At 48.5% G+C, this 22747-nt stretch overlaps 1 long non-coding RNA gene across 3 annotated transcripts; it reads left to right on the top strand.

Moving 5' to 3' along the window:
- LOC311588297 lies at positions 1–22527 on the top strand. Of its 3 annotated transcripts, none has more exons than XR_014776140.1 (3): positions 1–276; positions 17672–17788; positions 19396–22527. It is a non-coding gene; the product is annotated as an uncharacterized lncRNA (long non-coding RNA). The 3 variants fall into 3 exon arrangements; XR_014776141.1 differs by having other exon boundaries at positions 17644–17788; XR_014776142.1 differs by lacking the exon at positions 1–276 and adding an exon at positions 14894–15092 and having other exon boundaries at positions 17644–17788.
- Positions 22528–22747: the final 220 nt, after the last annotated feature.

Here is a 22747-nt window from a genome sequence, read left to right as displayed (position 1 = left end):
CACACTAGCCCTCTGTTCAGGGGTTTGTGGTTCTGCGTGCTGCGTGGTTAGGACTTAGCTGCTCAGTAACTAGTTTTAGAGGGAACACGGGGAGAATGGAGAAGGTGTCAGGAAGCATTGGTGTCTGCAGCAGAGACCACAACTCTGAAAAGGCGTTGCTTGAATCTGTTTACAAATGAGGCAAAGTTAAATGTTTCCCTGTGAGGTGACGCAGACTGGACAGTTAAGGAGAGGCTCCTCAACCCCTCTGGCCTCTTCCACCTCTGTGATTTGAAGGTAGGTCGCCTATTCCATGTTGTTGTGGGGTCCACTTAAATCCCAACGTAACTCAAACCCTGGGTCCATGCAGGGTACAAAAGTGTATTATAATCAAGCGGCTACTGATCGATCAGGGCCTCAGAATAGACCTGAACTGTGGAGCTGAATTGCGACCCTGAAGGGACGATGAACAGCACATTTAAAGGATGAAACCATAAAGTGAGGGCAGCGGGGTGGGCTGTGGCACTGTAGCAAGGGGAACAGGGTGGACTATGGCACTGAGCAAGGGCAGCGGGGTGGGCTGTGGCACTGTAGCAAGGGCAGCGGGGTGGGCTGTGGCCCTGAGCAAGGGCAGCGGGGTGGGCTGTGGCCCTGAGCAAGGGCAGCGGGGTGGGCTGTGGCCCTGAGCAAGGGCAGCGGGGTGGGCTGTGGCACTGAGCAAGGAGAACGGGGTGGGCTGTGGCACTGTAGCAAGGGCAGCGTGGTGGGCTGCGGCACTGTAGCAAGGGCAGCGTGGTGGGCTGCGGCACTGTAGCAAGGGCAGCGTGGTGGGCTGCGGCACTGTAGCAAGGGCAGCGTGGTGGGCTGCGGCACTGTAGCAAGGGCAGCGTGGTGGGCTGCGGCACTGTAGCAAGGGCAGCGTGGTGGGCTGCGGCACTGTAGCAAGGGCAGCGTGGTGGGCTGTGGCCCTGAGCAAGGGCAGCGGGGTGGGCTGTGGCCCTGAGTAAGGGCAGCGGGGTGGGCTGTGGCCCTGAGCAAGGGCAGCGGGGTGGGCTGTGGCCCTGAGCAAGGGCAGCGGGGTGGGCTGTGGCCCTGAGCAAGGGCAGCGGGGTGGGCTGTGACCCTGAGCAAGGGCAGCGGGGTGGGCTGTGGCCCTGAGCAAGGGCAGCGGGGTGGGCTGTGGCCCTGAGCAAGGGCAGTGGGGTGGGCTGTGGCCCTGAGCAAGGGGAACGGGGTGGGCTGTGGCCCTGAGCAAGGGCAGCGGGGTGGGCTGTGGCCCTGAGCAAGGGGAACGGGGTGGGCTGTGGCCCTGAGCAAGGGCAGCGGGGTGGGCTATGGCACTGTAGCAAGGGCAGCGGGGTGGGCTGTGGCCCTGAGCAAGGGCAGCGGGGTGGGCTGTGGCACTGTCCAATCATATTTTAACAGAAGGCGCTGAGCAAGGGCGTTTCCATCAGTCAGGATAGGAGTAGGTCCCTGGGCTGGGAACACGAACTTGTTTGGTTCTGCCAGCAGGATGGAGAAGCTGTCAGTCCCTCAGATGTCTGGACCCAGACAACTGTTTCCTTACAACAGAAACTGTTCAGCTATTGGGAATCCCCAGCTCCCCTAGGTTCTGGGACCTTCAACTTAGTTTCTCCCTATTATTAAATGGAGTCTGAAAACAAAATGGTAGGACTTACAATAAGTCTCTTTTGCTTGCTCCCAACAGTATGTATTAGTGGCTTGTTTGTTTTTGAGACAGAATCTCATGTAGTCCAAGATGGCTGTGTAGCAGCAGAGAGTGGCCTTGACCTTCCTGAGTCTTGGGGTAACAGTGTCTTTGTCTTCAAGGAACTTGCTGCCTATGAAGTACTGCCGGGGGCCTAGAGGGGAGCTGGTGGCTGAGTGCTTGGCTAGTATTTCCCAGGCCCTGGGTGGAATCTCCAGAACAGCAAAGCAAAACAAGCAAGTAAGTAAGCAGCGGTTCTGTTGTAGCCCCACGATCTGTATTTTGTCAGACAAAGGATGTGGTTCTGGGCTTCCAAAACAGCGTTAAAATCCATTACAACCTTTCAGCACAGTTCTCTTAAAACACCTTTCCCTCGGTGCTCTGGAAACACCACTGCATAGTTGTTGGGTATGGGGACAATTATCACATCAACAAAGAGAAAAGATTGTCATCTGATTCTTTCCATTAAAAAAAATGAAAAAAAATAACAGATGCATTGACTTCACCCAGCAGAAGATACGCACTGAAAGACTACACTTCTATCTATGATGGTGTCTTTGCTTTCATATAATCCTCATGTTTCTGTCCTTATTAAGTTCTGGCATTTTGGCATCTTTTGTTACTGCAGATCACTATTTAGAAACTGCTACACGTCCACTCTGAGGATCCTTTGCGTGTATACAAACACAGATCATAGGACTATGCAAGCAAATGATATGTGCGTGTACAGAAACACGAAGGGAGAGCAGTGGTGCTCCTGGCTGGTTTTAAGCACAAACAGCCAGTGTTGGAAACTCACAGTGATGTAGTTAGGTTCCCCAAGAACATGCCTGCCTCCAAAACTCAAACCTCCTTCTCCTACACATCTCTGCCTGCCTGTGTGTGAGGTCAGAAGACAGCATCAAATGTCCTTCCTCAGGCACCATCTACTTGTTGTTTAAGATGGTTTAAGATGGCTCAGTGGCTTAGAATGTCATCAGGTAGGCTCGGCTAGCTGGACAGAGAGTGTCCAGGGTCCATCCTACCACTGCAAGGGCACAGCTCCCCATCCATATATCTAATGGGGGCCCTGGGAATTGAACTCTGGTCCTTGAGCTTGAACTGTGGGCACCTTATTGACTGGCCCATGTCCCTAGCCTGATCTTGAGACATTACATGGGTGGAGGCATTGGTTGTTTGCTTCCATTTGGAATAAAGATGTCTTACATTAAGTTACCCTACCAACACATTGAATCCTAAAGAAAATGATATTTGTGAAGCAAGCAGTGGACGGATGAGGGGCCCGCTGCAGGCAGGAAGATGGCCAGCCTCCTTCTTCTTCATTCGTACATCCATGTTTCCCACCCAGCTCCCTTCTCAAGGTGTTCATAAATACCCAGAGGAACAAGCCTTTGACTATTGAGCTTGGCCTATTCTGCTGTTTAGAAGGTGAGACAATTTTATTCCTAAAATGAATGAGACAGATTTCGTAAGCCAGAACACACAAGGGAAATCCACTTTCCTTGAAAAACCTGGCATCCGGCTCGCCTGGCTCTGAAGGCAGTTCTACAGGAGGCCCTCCTGTCCCCTTCAGAGAGGCACAGCTAGCGTAGAAGCACGGCCACCAAGAAGGAACCTAAGCCTCCAAGAAACAAAGAGTTGGCCTGTGCTTGTCCACCCCCGCCATAGCCAAGAGAGCCTCTGCTGTGATCTCGGGCTCACTCTGTGTGTCCTGAGACAGCCCCAAACCCTACAGTACAGTAGCTAGAAATGACTGGCTGAGGTCTGCCTACCAGTGCCTTCATTTCTCTCTCTACGTGGCGCTGCTGTGGCTTTTTTGCCAGGTTAATTAGGTATATTATATTGGATATAATTGTTCTAATATACTCAAAGAGAAGACGATTGATGCTGCTAACCGACCACATGTCAACAGTACACTGACGGCCGCTGAGCCTCCTACAGTAAACACACAAACACCTCAGAATATCACTAAAACCTCTGTCACTGCTTATCCTGAGAGTTTTGGTGGATAGATACTGTGTAGCTATTTAACATTTAAACAGATAGATAGGTAAAAATACACATTTACCATATTCACCCAAACCAGTTATTAGCATGTTTTACAAAACAGTGTGCCTAGGGATGTGTCACACGAAGCACAGTGTTGACACTGAAGTACACTAGAAACCTCCATCGCCTGATGACCTCAGGGCTATACCCGGGATCAACGTGCCAGACATGACAGCACACACAGTGAGCTGAGCAGGCTTCTGGGTGGAGCGGCTACAGTGCTGGGCAAGGATGGACCGTCATTACCAAACCTTCACAAGATATTAAAATGTGGTGAAGATGCGTATGTCAGAGACACGCTTCTTATTGAAATATCATTATATGCAGACAGGTCTGACCCAGGCCACCAAGTCGCTGGGAGGTGAGCCTCCTAACAGTAGCCCAGGCTGGCTTGGGAGTCACTCACTGTGTGGCCACCCAGGCTGGCTTCAAACTCATGTCAGTCCTTCTGCTTCAGCCTCTCCAGTGCTAAGATTGTGAGACAGAGACTAAGAGAATAGCAGCTTACTTCTCCTGCCATTCACCGGGTAAATAAGCTCTTCCCCAGCCACGTAGCAGGTAGTATGCTTAAGCTAAAGATGCTTCTCAGGCCTTCAAACAAGACTCACGACTTGAACAGCTGTGAGTGCCTGTGAGTGTAAACCCACAGTTTACCGTGGACTTGGTTTCCCTACCATCTGTAAAATCCTATGGCTCTTATCTTCACTGTGTGTGCACAGAACCTGGCTCTTGTTCCTTCACCGCATAGGCATGAATTCCCACCAGATTCTGGATTGACTTTAGCCAACCAAATCAGCAGAGCACCCAGATTTTGGCTCCGCACAGGAATCTTATATATCCCAAAGAAAGAGTGAAATCAGAAACTCAGGCTAGACAGCAGTCGTAGTGTTAGAGGTACAATTATAGTATCTACTATATGTAGGGGAAGATGATAGATTAATATAGAGATGATAGATGATAGATAAATACATGATAGATAGATGGATAGATAGATAGATAGATAGATAGATGGATGGATAGATAGATAGATAGATGATGGATGGGTAGATAGATAGATGGATGGATGGATGGATGGATGGATGGATAGATAGATAGATGGATGGATGGATGGATAGATAGATGGATGGACGGATGGATGGATGGATAGATAGATGGATGGACGGATGGACGGACGGATGGACGGACGGACGGACGGACAGACAGACAGACGGGCGGATGGATGGATAGATAGATAGATGGATAGATAGATAGATAGATGGATGGATAGATAGCAGACAGAGGTACAAATAGATGATAGAAGATGGACAGGCAGAGTTAGCTGACAGATGTCAGCTGGCCAGATGTGATAGATAAAGGATAGATGATCAATAGGTAGATAGAGGTGATAGCTACGCATGACGATAGGTGACGGAGAAGGATGATGGGCAGATGCGAGCTACAGATCGATGGTCAGTAGGCGACAGGTAAATAAAGGATTGGTATAAGCAGTTGTTCAGATGTAATGGGTAGATAGACCCCATGAGACAGACAGACAAATACAGAGACGGACTTAGCTGTGCGTGTGCCCTCTGCATGCCTTGTGCCATCCTGTGGCCTCCGGTAGCACAGCGTTCCCACAGATCATTCATCCGACACATTGGCCCTACAGACAGTCAGTGCCCCTTTTCCTTACACATACGCATCTAGCAGTCACTTCAGTGGAAGGGCCAAGTGGGTTGGATACAACAAGCTCTCAGCTGAACCTTTGCCTCAAACTGAAATCGAACCGAAGTCATGTATGAAGTTCAAAAAGTCGAGTTAACTTTTCCCCTTTCCTTTAATTTTTGTGCATCTCTGAACTTCCTGGTTTGGGTTGGGAGGAGAAACCAAAATACCGCAAGAAAAGCTATTCTTGTTTCATTTCCAGTCATTTCCAAGCCAAAAAGCACTAGAAATCTCATGAAGAAAACAGTTCCCACCTAATTTCTAGCCCCGAAAGGTTCAGATAAGTTTGAATAAACTTTGGGTAATGTTGTATCTATTACTTGGAAAATGTGGAAGACAGGCGTTAGTTCTCTAAGAGGTCCTAAGACAGTAAAGGGAAAGAAACAAATGATAACAAATTGGACATTTCTTCAAATTAAGCCAAGAGCAGTCACGATTGAAACAGCATTTGCGTGATGCTGAATAATCTAAGGCATCACAACTTTTGGAAGAAAAACTTAACTCAGTGTTTAACTTTTTGGTTATTGTTGCTTTTAAAAGTCCTGTTGATAATGTGTTATTATCTCCATTTCAGATGTAGTCAGCGTCAGCCGCAGAAACTGTCTTAAGATAAATTCACTGACTCGCAGGTCAGAGCTGAGTGAGCTCGTCCAGGCCTTAGTCACACTGTCGATTGTGCTTTCCTTGTGCAACATGGATTCACCCCATGATCTGCACAACCAAATCATTTACTAAAGAAGTGCTTATGGAGCTCCCGCTATGGGATGGAGGTCACATAATAACCTATGGGCTCATGGCCACAAGATGCACACTCTTTAAAAACAGACTGATGTGCATAAGTCAAACCCAACAGAAGTCATCACCAATGGCATAACAGCGTGGAGCAGATATCCTGGGAGTCTGGTGACCCTCATGCAAGGAGGCCTCTAAGCCGCTAACCCAAGCTGGGTGCCCATGACAGGTCTCCCAAAGGTGCTGATATTTCAAGCAGCAGAGTGAGTGAGTTGACTGAAAACTCCATTCTCTGGACCAAGCCTCCCCCTGTCTTAGTTTTCCAGGTTAACATGGCAGCGTGAAGACCCAACATTGGCAACGTGGGCATTCTGTGAGCCTGGTGAGGCTGGGGGTGGGTGCAGAAAGGAGACTCCCAGTTCTAAGCAGGCCGGGGAGGGGAAGAAAGGGTCAGGCTGGGCACTGGGGAAGCCAGCCTGAGACCTGACAGTCACCTGCGTTAGGGTAGACACACTGGGGCGAGGAGCAAGCCTGAGTGGAAAAGGCTGACCTCTGGGAGCAGGCTTTAGGAGCACAGCCAGCTTCCCCTAGGACTTGACAGGGTCAAGACGTTTATTATTATCACTGTTGATAGTATTACTTGACACAGTTTGCTGTAACAGGAAACCACAGGCTTTGGAATCAGACAGACCCAATTTCCATTCCTGGCTCCACACTGTATATGTTCTGCGGCTTTGAATAAATTACTTGACTTGGCCTCAACATGATGGAGATAGTGGTGGCCCCTCCTTAGGCCTCCTGAGCAGAACAAGTGAGGTCCATCATGGGGCTGTAGGCGGTGCCCTGGGGTGCACAGTTACTGCGGATATTGCTCTGGTGACTGGCTGTGGGGCCTCTGCACCACATTTCTCCAAAAGCACAATGTCCGCCTTCTCTGTCTCCTTCCCTGGTGGGTATTTGTTTGCCCCCTCTTGTGCTGTGTCCTTCCCCTGAGACACATTTCGTAGTTGCTGTTCCTCTCTCAAACACTCACAGAAGCCACTTCACTTTAGAAGGAAACCAAGGGTGAAAGGGACGACTTGGCCAGTAAAGTGAGGGCGTGAAGCTCCCACGGGTGGGCGCACGCCTGCAGTCCCGGTGAGAGGGAGGCAGAGACGGGCAATCTTGAGGCCTTGATGGCCAGACTCTCTGATAAACCTGGTGAATTACAGCTTTAGTGAGAGATGCTATCTCAAAAAATAGAGAATTACCAAGGGAGACACCTGCCATGGACCTCTGGCCTCCATATGTGTACACCTGTTCACAATTATGTAGTCAGACATTTTGGCTGCCTTGTTGATTCTTTTTCCTACCTCCCTACACTCCCCCTATCCCTTCCAGCCCTCCAACATTAGGTAGGAGAAAAAGACAGAGGGGAAATGGGGTGTTGACATCACAGACTACTTCCTGCTGATTAGGAGGGGATGGGGAAATTTTGATCTTCTTTGTTAGGATATCTTCAACCAGCAACCAGCAGTCCAGCAACAGCAAGAGCAACAAGCAGCAACCGACCACAGTGGCAGAAGCAGCCCAGGGAGCAGCAGCAGAAGCCACCACAGTCCCACTCGGGGCTCTCAAGTTTATACCCTCCCAAGAGTCCCCAGAATTCCAAATGTAAACTGTCTTCATCTGGCAAAGTCACACCTCCGCCAGAGCACAAGACAAATTGTAATTAACTGCTGTGGACAATCCGAAGCAGCCCGATATCCCTCACATTCAGAAAACATATATTCGCATCACATTTCTATGCTTTTTAAAGAAACAAAAATTCTTACTACACAAATCCATGTTTATACATAGACACATGGACATACAGACAGACACACACACAGACACACACACACACACACACACACACACACACACACACACGATGTAAAGAAAGCAGGTCAGGCAGGCAATGAAACCATGTGTTCAGTTAGCTGTTGAGAAATGAAAGCTCTCAATTCTAGCCAGATCCTCTGAGCCCAGAGTCTGTGTTCTTTCCAGCCAGGCCCACCCTGAATCTGTGTAACATGTAAGAGGTGTACAGTGTGGGAAACGGATTTGGTAGCTTGGCCTCTGGGCAGGAAAACAAATTCCAGGAACGCTTGCCTTGAGAAGTCCCATTTGGGGAAAGAGTATATATGTTTCTTTATGCTGCCAGTGCAGTGGAAACAGGACAGAGAAAATCTCCCAGATCTTTACTAACAGCTGGGAGGGGCTGAGAGCTGGGCTGTTCCTTACACTTCTATCCAGCACTGTGAGTACTTCATTCTTTGAAGATAAATGCATATCTGTTTAAAGATATTCTATATATGCTGCTCCAAGTATAAAAAATATGCAAAGCAAATAATCCAACAGTCGGTATTCTTGCCAAAAAAAAGATGGAAAAAAAGCTCTCCCTGAATACAGACATCTCATGTGTTGGCCACCGGGGCAGATCTGAAATTCAAATCTGTCTGAATTCACTGCGCGAATCTGCAGCTTTTGCTCGGCTCCTCAGCTCATTTATAAAGAAGGAGTGGGTTTACAAGCAACAGCACCGGGACTTTGTGTTTTCTTCTCACAACCATGGGCCCTTTTCCCCAGGAAAAACATTCTAATTCGCTGTGATTTTGTGGCTGAGAGATGGCCGCAGCAGAGAGCCATACATATTCATAAGCCGACAGCATAAGCTGTATCTTTGGTTTTCTTCATATACTGAGATTTGCTTACAATTTCCAACTGCGCCGTCACTTCTGAAAGGCACCATTCACCCTTCCTAAGGAAACCCTTTAAGTAAAGGCACACACTCTAAGCTGTCTGTTTGCCAGAAAACAGCAGATTCCGGTTTCTCCAGGGGAGGATGACCACAAATGCCACTCGCTGCCCTAAATTAAAGTGCTCATCTATAGCTGGTGTTTGAGGTTGAGCCATATACAAATAGAATTAGGGCCAGCCTTTACCAAGATGACTCAGGAGAAGTGCCCTGGGTCCTGCCCTGGGCCGGGGCTCTCCTCTAACCGTGGACCTCCTTGGTTTGTGGTGTCTCCAACAGAGTGCTTTGTGGAAAGACGGGAGAAGATGAAAGACGCAGGAAAGGAAGTCGCCCTTCAGCATGGAAGGCCAGGGCTCTGCTGCTTTCCAGTCACCGAAGCCTCGCTAGCTTTGCCTGCAGCCAATGGCTGCTCCACTTTGTGCTGATGGACCTCCACTTTGTGCTTTGGGGACAACAATAAAGAAAGCAATAGTTATGGTTAGACTCGCTTCTCCCACCCAAAAGCTCACGTGTTGAAGTCTTTACCCCAATAAACAGCGAGACCTCATCTGACAATAGAGTCATCTACTATTATTTCTGGGGCACATGTCATGGTGTGCATACGGGGACCAAAGGACAACTTTCAGAAGTTCTTTCCTTTACTGTGAGTTCTGGGGATCTAACAAGGTCGCTGGGCACGTGCCAGCCTTCGTCTGATGTGCTTGCTGTCTCATGAAGACGGGAAATTCAGCTGTAGCAATATGACCAGAAGGACTGCCTGTGAAGACAACATAAGTTTGTGCATGTGTGTGGAGTGTGTGCCCATGCAGACGTGTGTGTGTGAGAGAGAGAGAGTGTGTGTGTGTGTGTGTGTGTGTGTGTAGTGTGTGCCCATGCAGAGGTATGTGTGTGAGAGTGTGTGTGTGTGTGTACATACAGAGGTGTGTGAGTGTGTGTGTGTGTATAGTGTGTGCACATGCAGAGGAGTGCATGTGAGAGTGTGTGTGTGTGTGTGTGCCCATGCAGAGGTGTGTGTGTGTGTGTGTGTGTGTGTGTGTGTGTATGTGTGTGTGTGTAGTGTGTGAGCACATACAGAGGTGTGTATGTGTGTGTGTGCACATGTGGAGGTATGTGCGTGCGTGCCTGCATGTGCACAGGTGTGTGGAAGACAGCAGCCCCTGCCTTGTCATGGATTTGTGTTTGACACTGATGTTGACATGATTACATCAGTATCTGCTGTTCTGTTACTTTTCGATACCACTTGTGTTTTGTTCCTCTGTCCGTCGTTTTCCTGAATCTCTTGCATTAAGTGCTTTTTCTTCTTGCCGTGACACTGTTACGTTACATTTTATTGGTTCTTAAGCTGTACGTTAAGAGTTATTTTCTTAGTGCTTGGCCTAGCACCCGCAGGATGTATCTGTCCCTGCAGATTGCCTTAAGCTGTACACTGACATGGGGTTGGGAGAGGACGGAGGTAGGTGTTTGCTGACTAAGCAGGGCCTGGAGGTTGAGCGCCAGCACCCAGGTGTGAGAGCTGAGCACAGCAGTGTATGACGGGAACCCACGGAGAGGCAAAGACCGGAAGATCCCTGGGGCTCGCCGGGCGTCTGGTCAGGGTACATTTGTAAGTCCTGGCTCAGTGAGAGGCCTCATGTCAAAAACTGATGGACAGTGAGAGAGGAAGACTCCTGGCAGCAGCCTCTGGCCTCCACACAGTCTGCACAGGTCGGTACTTGCACACACATGTGTGAGCTCAGGCACACACACACACACACACACACACACACACACACACACACACACCTCTTGTGTGCACACACGCACTTCACACAACTTTAGGTGATCTTAATCTTAACTAGATTTACAAATCATGCTATTCCGTAACTTGGTTTCTTTCCCCACTTTAGTGTGCTATCAGCTTTACACTAGCATTTCTGTGCTAGAAACAACAACACATTAATACAGTGATGACTTTATCTTATCTCTCCAATTAGGTGTGTGAGGACAGTGAGCAGACTGCGTATGTAATCTGTTACATAAGCTCGCTACTCACTCTCGATAACCATGAGCTGGCATGTGAACTTGTGTGTCCATTTGGTGTCATTGCTTCCCTCTCGCATTTTTTACCTCAGAGATCTCTTTTAGGGAGTCGTCCCCAAATGTATTCTACTCCTGTAAGTTAGAGTCCCCCAAATTTCCACATCTGTGCGGTTGTTTTCTGAACCTGAAGAAAGAAGGAAACAAACTCTTACTGTGCCCACGCACGCTGCTCACAAGTGCCTTTGCCTTTTCATGTTACTGGACTTGAGGTTCCTGTGCATTTAGTCTAAAACGCTCCCTTTAGGGTTTATTCTAAAGAAGGGTTTGCTTCTAAAGAAAAAAAAATATGCATTCTTTTAAAATCTGGGACTATCTCTGATTCCTCCTAATGTCTGAAAGTAGCTTTAGTGGATATTCGATTTTTTTGAGTCAAGGTCTCTCTAGGTAGGCCTGGCTGATGCCAAGTTACTGTGTAGAAGGTGCTGTCCTTGAAGACACAATGACTCCCCTGCCTCTGCGTACCCAGTGCTGGGCTTCAGGGGTGCGTCACCACATCTGACTGTGCATTCCACTCTTAGCTGATGCTTCATTTCAGCAACTGATGCCATCTCGTGGCCGCCGGCTACCCAGCCCTAAGGAGAACATGATGGATGCTCTCATCAGGCCTGTCTGGGGTGCGGTCAGTGGTTTTTCCTGTGCTTCCAACATTTTGATTTTGATGGACACAGACGTGGCCCCCTGTACCTGTGTTTCACTGACCATATTTGGCTTCTTCACCATTTAGAAGGACCTACCTAGCCATGTTTGTAGCCATGAAGTAGTTGTCCATCGATAGGTGGGTGGATAAGGAATGTTGTGTGCACACACAGCAGGTCCCCAAACATTCTTCAGGATGCTCCTCAGGCCCTCCAACCCCAACTATGCAGAACTTGTTCAACTTTCATCTTTTCTAAACCTTTTCATATTTCAGCTCTTAGCAATGCTTTTTAGTTTTAAATTTTTCCTACTGTTTTTCAGTCATTCTGGTGTTACTCTAATATTGTGGCATATTCTTAAGACCTAATCTTGTATTCTAGAGCAATTGTTGATTTATGCATCTTGGAAGATGTGATTTCTTTCCCATATGGGGCACGTGCATGGAGAGCCAGAGGTCAACACCGAGTAATCCCCCGCTCAGTCTCCACCTTATGTTTGAGACTGGGGTCTTTCACAGGACCTAGAGCTTGCTGAATAAGCTAGCCTGGCTGGCTAGCAAGCCACTCCCGTCTCCCCTCCCCCACACACCCACTGCCTCCGTGCCAGGGGACTCTCCCTGTTTCCATTGTCCCATGCTGGCATTGTAGACATGTGATGTCACACCCAGCTGGCTATGAAGGCTCTAGGGATATGAACTCAGGTCATCACGCTTGGGAAACAAGCACTTTACCTACTGAGCCATCTCCCCTGCCAGGGTTTGTTAAAGTAACACATTAGTATTTTACATATTTGTGGGGTGCAATGTAATCAACTAATGCATTTCTGTATTCTTTCTCAAGAGGCAAGTGGCGCATGTTCCATCTACTTTTACAGTCATGAGGGGTGTCCATATACATTGTACAAATTAAGTCCTTAATCCTATTTAATTCTCATAATATCCCTGTAAATAATGTATTGGTTTTTTGTTTGTTTGTTTGTTTGTTTGTTTGTTATAGCTAAGAAAACCAAGGGCCTTAGAATTAAACCAGGCTGTCTCTCTGCATGCCTAGCTGGTAGCCCAACAAAACCTGGATTAACATCACCAGGACCATTTCTGATCACTTGCTGTCCCTCACTGCATGACCAATAGTCTTCAACAATTTATATTTCCCCAAAAAAGTCTAAACAAACCGGCGGACTCTTCTCTTCCCTTCTTACTGTCTGACCAGGCTGGCAGTGGCTAGCAGTCACCCTGGTGACATCCTCCAGTGAGCTCTTGGGCTGGTACCAGGGCAGCACCTGTGTCCACCTGGGGACGCCCATTGCCTTTGATATCCTTGGGTTGTGAAGCACCAGCCACACTCTGCTTAGGGAAGAAAGTTCCTCAGCTGTAAGGGGACGGTGCTGTGTTTACTCAGCCACCCTACCATCCTTTGCTTGGTTAGAAATACAAAGGCAACAGGTTAACCCAGGCATGGAAAGGTAAGTCTTGAACCGAGGAGAGATGAGAATTGACAGAAATATTATCTCTCAAGATGGAAAGAAAGGCCGAAGAGGAGAGGCCAGAGTGTTTGTGGGCCCCAGCTGGTGTGATGGCTACTTTTGAAATTCAAACTCTCCTTAGAGTTTAGTGTTTAAAGGGCAACTGAATGAAACAAAAAACAACTTTCGTTAAAAACAAGTGGTGATTCAGACAAAACGCTGGTCACAGTTCAACTTCAGCTCTTTGGAGACTGAGCCTGGGCAGGCGATTGGGTGGAGGGCTCTGGTCTTTACCAAGGGAGACAGGCTTAACTCTTTCCTTTCCATCCTGCTCCTGGCCACAGCGCACACTGGCCTGGATTTCTGTGGCAAGTTGAAAGTTTAAGTTGATTTTGGAGCTTTTACTAAAATCTCAGATGGAGTTCTGTTTTTCCTAAGACCTCATGGATGACAGTTTAGGAAGTGGTGTGTGTGTGTGTGTGTGTGTGTGTGTGTGTGTGTGTGTGTGTGTGTGTTTGTGTGTACCTGTAGGCAAGGAGGACATCACGAGTTCTGTTCTATTGCTGTCTACATTATTGCTTTGAGCGCAGTCTCTCAATCTGGAATTGGCCATTTCTCCCAGGCTGGCAGCCAGTCAGTTTTAGCATCTCTGTCTCCATCTCCAGATCTGGGATTACAGGGATGTTTGGTTACACTGGCTTTTTTATATGGATGTTGGAGATCTGAACTCAGACCCTCAACTTGCACAGTATATGTAATATATATGTAGTTAGTGTTAGACATTAACATATTACATGTGTGCCAATACTGAAACACAATTTCCAGTAGCCCAGGTTGGCCTTAAGTTTCCTATGTAGCCCAGGATGACCTTTCACCTTTCACCCCATGGGTGCTAGGGTTACAGGTGTGTGCCACCACGCTGGTTTATCTCATCCTAGATACTGAACCAGTACTTGTGCCAGGTAACTGTGATTAGGTCTTAACGGCTGATATCACCGTGTGTGTGTGTGTGTGTGTGTGTGTGTGTGTGTGTGTGTGTGTGTGTCGCCAATATTACCACTTGCTTAATTGGCAATATTCTTTCCTAAAGGATTATTTTGTGTTGGGGAGTGATGAGTCAGAGCACTCTGCTGACTGAGAAACACCTTCACCCACCAACATAATTCTCGAACAGGACTCAGTCCCCTCACACCAGCCGTTACTTTGTTTTGCAGTTAGGAAAGTGATGGCTGTTTACTCTTTTGACATAACTTGCAAGGTAGAAATACTGAAATTGTATTACTGGTTGTATTGGAGCTTAATGGAGATGCATTTAATCTCATACGTGTTTTCAACTTCTATGTTTCGTTTCAAGGGAGCATGTCTGACCACTGTGGAGGGGGCTCTCAGGGTCAGAGTCACCAGGCTTTGGTGTGCTCACCTCACCCATGGTGCAGATGGGAAATGGTGGCAGAAGCCTCACAGCATTGAAATTTGGATGAAATAACATGAGAAAGACCTAGAGGAAATCCAGGATCAGTGTGTTCTATAGATCTAAGCACTAAGTAAATAAATAGATAAGACATAAAATAGTTATTCTTACTAATCATGTCTGCAGCTGTAATCCATGCTTACTTCACAGCTCATGGGTGTGTTTGGTTTCCACAATGACCTTCATTCCTTCCATACAGAAATATTTTCCACCCAGAGTGGCGTTTCTGTAGCATTGTGAGAGAAGCACATTTTACATTCACAAAGCCCACTTGGTCATTGATACACTTTGGATCATAAACATAGTCCATCCTCATGGAAACAAAACAAGACAAGACACAGTGCTGGTGTGCGCATTCCCAGGGGTTAGGTCATCACAGTGGCTGCTGCTCACAAAGGTGGCGATTTGCCCTGTGGCCATTGGCAGCTGCAACGGCGAAACCAAGGACTTAGCGTTCACACGAGCCAGGCTGGGAAGCCCCCTGTCACATCACTGTGAGTTCCAGTGCTTCTAAATTGTTTTATGAGTGGTGTCCTGTGGAAACACAACCCACGCTCCAGTTTTCCATTTCAGTGGCTTTTCGTGGTGCGTCGTCTCCCACTGGGTGTTCCCTGGGATTCTGATAAACGCGTTATCACTAAGGATGGCTGGTCCCGGACGGTTCTGCTCTTTGTGGGTGGGGTGGGGTAGAGACGGGTCTCATTGATGCTGAGTTTCACTTGTGCTGTAGCTGCTCTGCTTCATAGGGGTGGGCAGGGGTAGGCGTGCTGCCCAGGCTGGCCCTCCAGCCTGTCATCTTCCTGTCACTTGCTGTGTACATACACTGAGGAGAAGCACCACTGCTTGGCTCACATTTGTTCTTGGTTTTGATTATTTTTTCCTCTTTACCATAACAAATACTCAAGCTGTTACCTTGAGGATAGGCATGTGTTTTTAATTATCAAATATGCGCATAGCTTTCTCTTGTCTTCACTATTAATAAGAGACTGTTTTGTAATCTGTGCTCTCCAAGGAACCTTCTATGATTTCTTTTTTATCAAGCTAAACATATATATATACATATATATATATACATATATACACACAGAATACACACACACACACACACACACACACACACACACACACTGCACACTGCATACAGGGCAATCTGAAGTCCACTTGTATGTGAATCACCAGGCACTTTTCTCAACCCATTTCTGAATGCTGCTCATAACCCTGCACAAAACCTCAAGCATGCTTTGAACCTGTAGATACAGATTGCATTAACTAAAGCTTTTTAAAATTTGCTGTTTACTAAGTTCCTTTCTTGTTTTATTCCTGTTTTTTCTTAAGCCTACAATTCTTAAGAGATCTCCTTCTTTCTTAGGTGTGTGTGTGTGTGTGTGTGTGTGTGTGTGTGTGTGTGTGTGTGATATGAGAGTGTGGTGTGTGTGTATGTGTGGTGTGAGTGTATGGTGGTCTGTATGTGTGTGTAGTGTGTGTGTGAGTGTGTGTATGTGTTTAATGTCACTGCTCATCATTTTTCTTGGAGTGCAACAATTTCTCTAGGAATCTAACATTTCCTCCCCAAGTGTTTTCATTCTTTTTTAAAAAATTATTTTTATTTTACCTTTTGAAATTAGAATATACCTACATCATTCCCCCACAATCTCTCCCACGCACCTCGCCTCTCAAATTCATGGCTTTTTCTTCCTTAGTTGTGAAATGCATACATGAAGCTCCCTCTCCGCTCCCTGCACGCCTCTTACACTCACCTCAACTTGAGCTGGAACTAGGAGAACATCTGTCTCCCTTTACAGCTTCAGTCGCCCTTTCCAGTAACACAAGGCTGTGAGTGACATTTTAGGGGGAACTTTACTCTTCTCTCCACTGTCTTGCCCCCACCCCCACCCCTGCTCTCTCTCCTCTGCTGAGGAGCCAACTTGAGCTTCACCCCCGGCTCTAGCCGACATCTTCCATGTCACTTCATCCCGCTGAAGGTCTCTCTCTTCATCCTCAGCTTTTCCCCCTTGGCTCGCCGTGTGTTTAGGATTTGGTCTCTGACTCTGTAAAGTCCTTCACATGGGGCCTTGTGGCGCGTGGGGCCTGAGAGGAGGGCGCCTCAGTCCAGAGTATGCCTCCATAAGAACAGGCTTCCAGCAAGGCTGGGGGGCGTTTTCCTAATTAGTGGCTGATGTGGGAGGGCTCAGCCCACTGTGCATGGTGCGCCCCTTGGGCTGGTGGTCCCTGGTTTTGTAAGAAGGCAAGATGAGCTACCCACACAAAGCAAGAGTAAGCAGCACCCCTCCGTGGCCTCTGCACTGGCTCCTGATGTTGGCTCTTCCCGGTAGAATTCCTGCCTTGGCTTTCCGCAGTGGACTGTGACTCAGGATATGGAAGCCAAATTAACCCTTTCCTCTCCACGTTGTCGGTGGCCACGGTGCTTCATACAGCAATAGTGACTCTAACTAGGACAGATAATTATAGAACAACGTTCACGAGATAATTGGAGGTGCCGGAACGATGAATGTCACTATAGCTCTTGTTGCTTTATTGTCTCGCACTGTCTGCGTGTGATGGGCACAGATACTGCTGCGGTGCACCCCCAGCTTCCGGTCCCACATGGCTCCAATCAGACGTGGGTCTGCAGAGGCTGCCCCGGGCGCTCTCCCGGGCACAATGGCATTGGCGTAACTCTGTTCCTTGTGATTGTGGGCTGGTGGGCTTCAGTGGGCTTCAGTTTCCTTGTGGTCGTTAGCTACAAACCACTCTCAGTTCCTGGTTGCCACACACAGTTCTTAAATCAGGAGAGAAGCCGGGAGCGTTGCCCCAGGGCCGGCTCATCTCTGTTCTATCAGGAAATAGACTGATAATGAGTACTCGGCTGCAAGCCCGTGCCAGCTTTCACGGGAAAGCTCGGTGGTGACTTGGGGGCAGAGCCTGGCGTAGTACTAGGCCTTGAACTTAACCCTTGATCTAGGGCAGTGACCCTTCACCCCCTTTTCATCCCGTTGAACGGCAGGGTCTATAGTACGACCTCATTTTGACTGGGGGTTTGGGCAGCGGGCGGCTTTTCTCTTCTGTCTCGCAGGCCTGCAGATGGAGAGGAGTGGAACGGGAAGAACCGAATGCTGGGACCAAAACAGCTGCTGGCAGGGGTGAGAGCGTCGGAGTGTGTGACCATTTCCAACCCACCACGACCCTGACGGTAAGGAGGGGCCTCCCCACTCGCTCTCTGGTGCGTGCATGCGCACATCTTAAGCAGGATCTTCTGTGTCTTGGGCTGTCTAGTTTTATGAACAAACTGAGATTCAGCCAGCATTCCTTGACAAAGACAGCACCCGGGAACTAGAACATGGCTCAATTGGTAGATTGCTTGTCTAGTGCCTGTGACTTTCTGGGTTCAATACCTGGCACTGTGTTAACTGGGCGTGGTGGCACAAGTCTGCAGTCCTAGTGCTCAGGAGGCAGAGGCAGAAGCATCAGGAATTCAAGGCCATCGTTGGTCACGTGGTGAGTTAGAGGATAGCATGGGGTACACAAGACCCATCAGATAGAAAATAAAAGGGAAAGAAGGAAATAACCCTCTCAGGCCTGGCGTGCTTGCCCCTTTGCTCCTTCTTGCAGATGTCTTGTTGGGTGGCTAAAATGACCCTAGCACACAAACCCTCACCCATGCCCGCTGCTCTGCTTGTTACCCTCACGTCTCTAGGAGTCTGGTTTCCAGACAGAGGTCAGAGGACGTGGTGTTTATTGTGTGGGAGGCGCAGAGGAAGCGTGGCACTGCCTCTGCCTCCTGGCACACCGGCCTGAGCACCTCCGGTGAGCTCCGGTCTTCCTTGACTTGGGGGCAGACAGAGTTTGTCTTACCTTTTTTGGAGGCATCTATGGCTCTGATTCAGAGGGTGCAGCGTGCGTTGTGTAAGCAGAGAGCACACATTTCATTCCCTTTTCTGTGATTCATTCAGTCCAATCCTCCTGGCACTTGGGCCAGGCTGCGTCCTTCTTCATCCTCCTCTTTTTTTTTTTTTTTTTTTTAATTTACAGTTCTGTCGCTGCCCTGTCTTTTTGTTTCATTTCGTGGATTTTAAACTGTTTACTGTGACATTCGGTAACTCTGTGTTATATATAGGAGTTTCTACAGTTGTGGTTTGTCTTGGCCTTTTTATTTTTCTAGGTTAAACAAAGGGATGTGGGGCTTGGAGGGGGCTGTGACCTTTAGGACACATTTTTAAAATGAAATTCAGGCTTGTGGCTATGAGGTTTTCTTCTCTTATTGTCAGGAAGAAGCTCATCTAGTGACTTCTGTGTGTTTTATACAATGTTAGCTGTGACATGAGGCGTTTTCATGTAGCTTTGTATTTACCACCAACAAGAATCGTATAAGAAGGGGTTTTTCTCATCTAAATGAAGTAACCAAATCTGAGAAAAATGTAAAAATTTGTTCATATGTGTATGTGCTGCAAATTAAATATAAATCTAACTCTTTGAGCTAAAGTGTCATAGTGTCCAGTCCCGTGGACAACCGGGAGTTACCTCCTCTGCTCCCACATTAGCCAGGCCTGGCCGACAGTTCATCAGCTTCATAACGGATGGCACCTGTGCTGGGCCTTTGGCTTATAGGGTGGTTGGGATGTGCTGTGGGATGCCCCTCATAGGCTCGTGAGCTTGAGCACGCAGTCCCTGGCCAGTGACACCATTTGGGAAGGTTGTTGAGCCTTCAGGAGGATGGCCCTTGCTGGAGGAAGTGAGTCACTGCGGGAAGGCCTTGAGGCTGTATAGCTCTGCCCCACTTCCTGCTCACTCTGCTTCCAGAATATGGATGCAATGCGACCAGCTGGACTGTCGCTCCTGCTGTCAAGCCGTCCTCGCCACAGTGGACTTTGAAATGAGCTGGAATAAACCCTTGCTGCCTTAAGCTGGCCCTTGTCACCGCAGCAGCTGATTGTCTAGATTGTGGCTTCTCAGCGAGACTGACCTACACCTCTGCTCAGAACAGCGTCACTGAAAGGAGCACCCCATCTGGGAGGCACCCGTGCCCCACCCCCATCTCAGAGTGGAGCTTGGCTCAGCTGAGTAGACGTACCCAGCATGCCCGCTCTCTAAACACACGCAGCCTGTGTGGAGAAAGGCTCTGCCTCTTCCCTCTGCGGGACATGGAGTCCGGCTCCAACTGGCCTTCTGCCGGCATCCTAGCGTGGTTGCTTTCCCTTCCCCGGCGTCAAAGTCAGGAGTCGGCCTGGAGTCCCCCGCTCTCCCTCAGCAAAAACTGCCAGTTGCATTCTTCCTCAGTGGCTTCCTGTGGCCCAGTTCTGTACCTAACACTACGAAGTCTTGCCCTTCCTTTCCAGAAACTTCCTTAAAGCACAGACATGGAATCATATCTTGGCCTTTCATCTCATTTTCAGGCTTGAAATCTTTTTTTTTTTTTCCTTAAAATGTCAGAGTCTGAAAACCTACTGTCGGCTGCAGTATTTCCATCTCCCCAGGGGGAATGGCGGCCATGGCAGCTAGGGGGCGCTGTTTGAGGATTTTGGTCATATCCCTTTTTGCTTTTGCCCAGTGCAGGTTGTAACATGGGAGCACACAGTAGGGCCTTCGCCTCGTGCTGCTCCTTAAGGGAGTTGTTTGTTTTTCTGTGAGTAAACTGTCACTATCTGTCTCCACACTCTCAAAAAGAGCTGGCAGATCAAGGCAGGGACGTCACCCAGCCTTTGCGTCAGGCTTGCCTTGTTACCCCATCAGGCTAACACTACAAACTCCAGAGGCAAACTCTCTTGAATGTTAATAGGTTTTGGTTATGTAACAGCGGAGGACATTGGACTAAGGGGCCAACTAGTGATTGGGTTGGTAAATATTTCCACATAGAAAACAGCATCGTGGCAGAGTCAGTCCCCGCTCCTATTTGACCACTTCCCCTTGGTGGGGGGGCCTGGTGGCACTCAGAGAAAGGATAAGCAGGCTACCAAGATGAGACTTGACAGCTTGTGACCATATAGTGGGGGAGGAGGTCCCCCTCGGTCACAGACCTAGGGGAGGGGAGTAGGGTAAAAATGGGAGGGAGGGAGGAACGGGAGGATACAAGTGAGGGGGAAACAATTGACATGTAATCTGAATAAATTAATTAAATATCAAAAAAGAAAAAAATAGCACCGTGGCTCTCAGTATATGTGGCGTTAATCCCCACCATCGGGTGGCAGGATTCAGGCTTGGCCTACACTGTTTGTGAGGCATTTTCGGACAGGACTGTCTGAGGAACAAAGACCTACCTTCCAGTAGGCAGCCCAGAAGTAAAGAGGCCTGAGGAGAAAGCCATGCTGCCTGCCTTCACATCTTCCTTCTGAGTGAGTGCATCTGTCCCCTGCTGCCACCCATGTCCCCTGCTGATGGCAGACTCCATCTTCTTTGGCTTTCCAGTGTGGACTCAGCTTCAGTGAGTTTCTAAGCCTTCTGCTCTAGATTAAGACGCCTGGGACATGTTGCTAGGCTCTCAGCCCCTTTGGTGTACGGGGCGCAGCTGTTGAGCTACCCAGCCCCTGTTGACACAGGAAGCCCCCTCCATCTCTGTTCTGCCCCTTTAGGGGACCCTCCCGGCTGCATCAGTTCTAGCTCAGCTGCAGTAACATGTAAGCATCACCCACGACCTGTGTGGAAGGAGACGGGCTGGACTGTGTTCTAGTAAACCGAAATTGAGATGAGGCCCGAAAAGCTTCCTGTACAGATGGGGCCGGCCGCTCAGGCCTCGAGAGTGTCTGCAGCCTGGCTTGATTTGCAAACAGGAGTGAAACTTAGCTTGAGCTGTTTCTTGTAAAAAAAAAAAAAGTCTATATTAAAGAAAAACAGAATTAAACTCAACCAATTGGAAGTAGCCAATAAACTCAAGTTATATAACTAGTAAGTTTATAGTGGGGCAGACCAAACAAGAGAGCTTTACAACCGTAAGCAGATATTTTCTCTGTATTCCCTCCGCATCCCCCTGTGAAAGCCGTTCTCCTGAGCTTCTTCAGCCAGGTCCCCAACCACGGATGGTTTGTAGATGCTCAACCCATGACTCATTGTTTGCTCTAAAACACTCTTTAAATTTTTATTGTGCCTCAACTTACCTTCTAACAGATGTGCTACACTGAGATTAAACAACACAAAACCAGACAAGAGAACATATTTGGCCCGTGGGCTATGGTTTGCTGAGCCCAGACAGCTGGAATGAATGAGGGAACCGATCTAAAGAGAGTTCAAAGAATGGAAGCCAACAGCCAAGGTCAGGGCCGCTTGCCCTCTGTGGAAGACCAAGCTCGGAGCTGGAATCCAGGCTCCAGCCTCAGGCATCACTCTCAAGCTCGGAGCTGGAATCCAGGCTCTGTCAAGGCCTCAGGCATCACTCACTCTGGGTTTTATATGCAAATTCCATTCCCATCTTTTCTAGAAGTCACGGTCTACTGGACCAGCCCTGGAGAGGAGGGCAAGCAAGGCTAACAGTAAACATCCTCGGTCCTGGGAAACAGTGCCTCCTCGTGTGGTAAAGTCAGAACAGGAGTTACGGCTTACAGACGCAAGCAATTGAGCTCCTTAATGCCAAGGCCAAACTCGGGCACGTTCTCCCTGCAGACTGGCCATGTTTAGGAGAAGGAAGGAGATCCTACGCTGAACAGTTTCCCCCTTTCTCTTGCCAGCCAGGCGAGTCGTTCCTGCGGACTGAGTAGCTTATTCCTGTGACAAAACACCTAGCAGAAATAACCTAAGGCAGGAGGAGCTGATTCTGGCTCACAACAAGGTTTGGCTCACAGTGGGGAAGGTGCGATGGAAGAGCCTCGGGTGGCTCCTGACACTGCTTCTTCAGTCAGGATGCAGAGCAGAGCGGGCAGAGAAGAGAGAACTGGTTCTCAGCTTGCCTTCCCCTTGTAACTTAGTCTGGGACCCCACTTGTGGGGTGGGCCCCAGCTTGTGGGGTGGGCCCCAGCTTGTGGGGTGGGCCTTCTCTCCTTCGTTAAATCTCTCTGAAGCATTTCATTCCAGAGGAGTGTCTCCGGGGGTGGGGGGGAGGGATTCCAATGCCAGTCGAGCTGAAGACGAAGATTAACTATCACACCTGGACAGATGTGAGGCAGGGAACTTAGAAGATGCTACAGTGCCTTGCCAGCGAGCTTTGCCTCCATACAGGAGGTCGTCA

This window comes from Acomys minous (assembly GCF_964271855.1).
Source record: "Acomys minous genome assembly, chromosome: 17".
Lineage (NCBI taxonomy): Eukaryota > Metazoa > Chordata > Mammalia > Rodentia > Muridae > Acomys > Acomys minous.
Note: the sequence above shows the minus strand (reverse complement) of the source record. Positions and strands in the feature narration are given on the sequence as shown.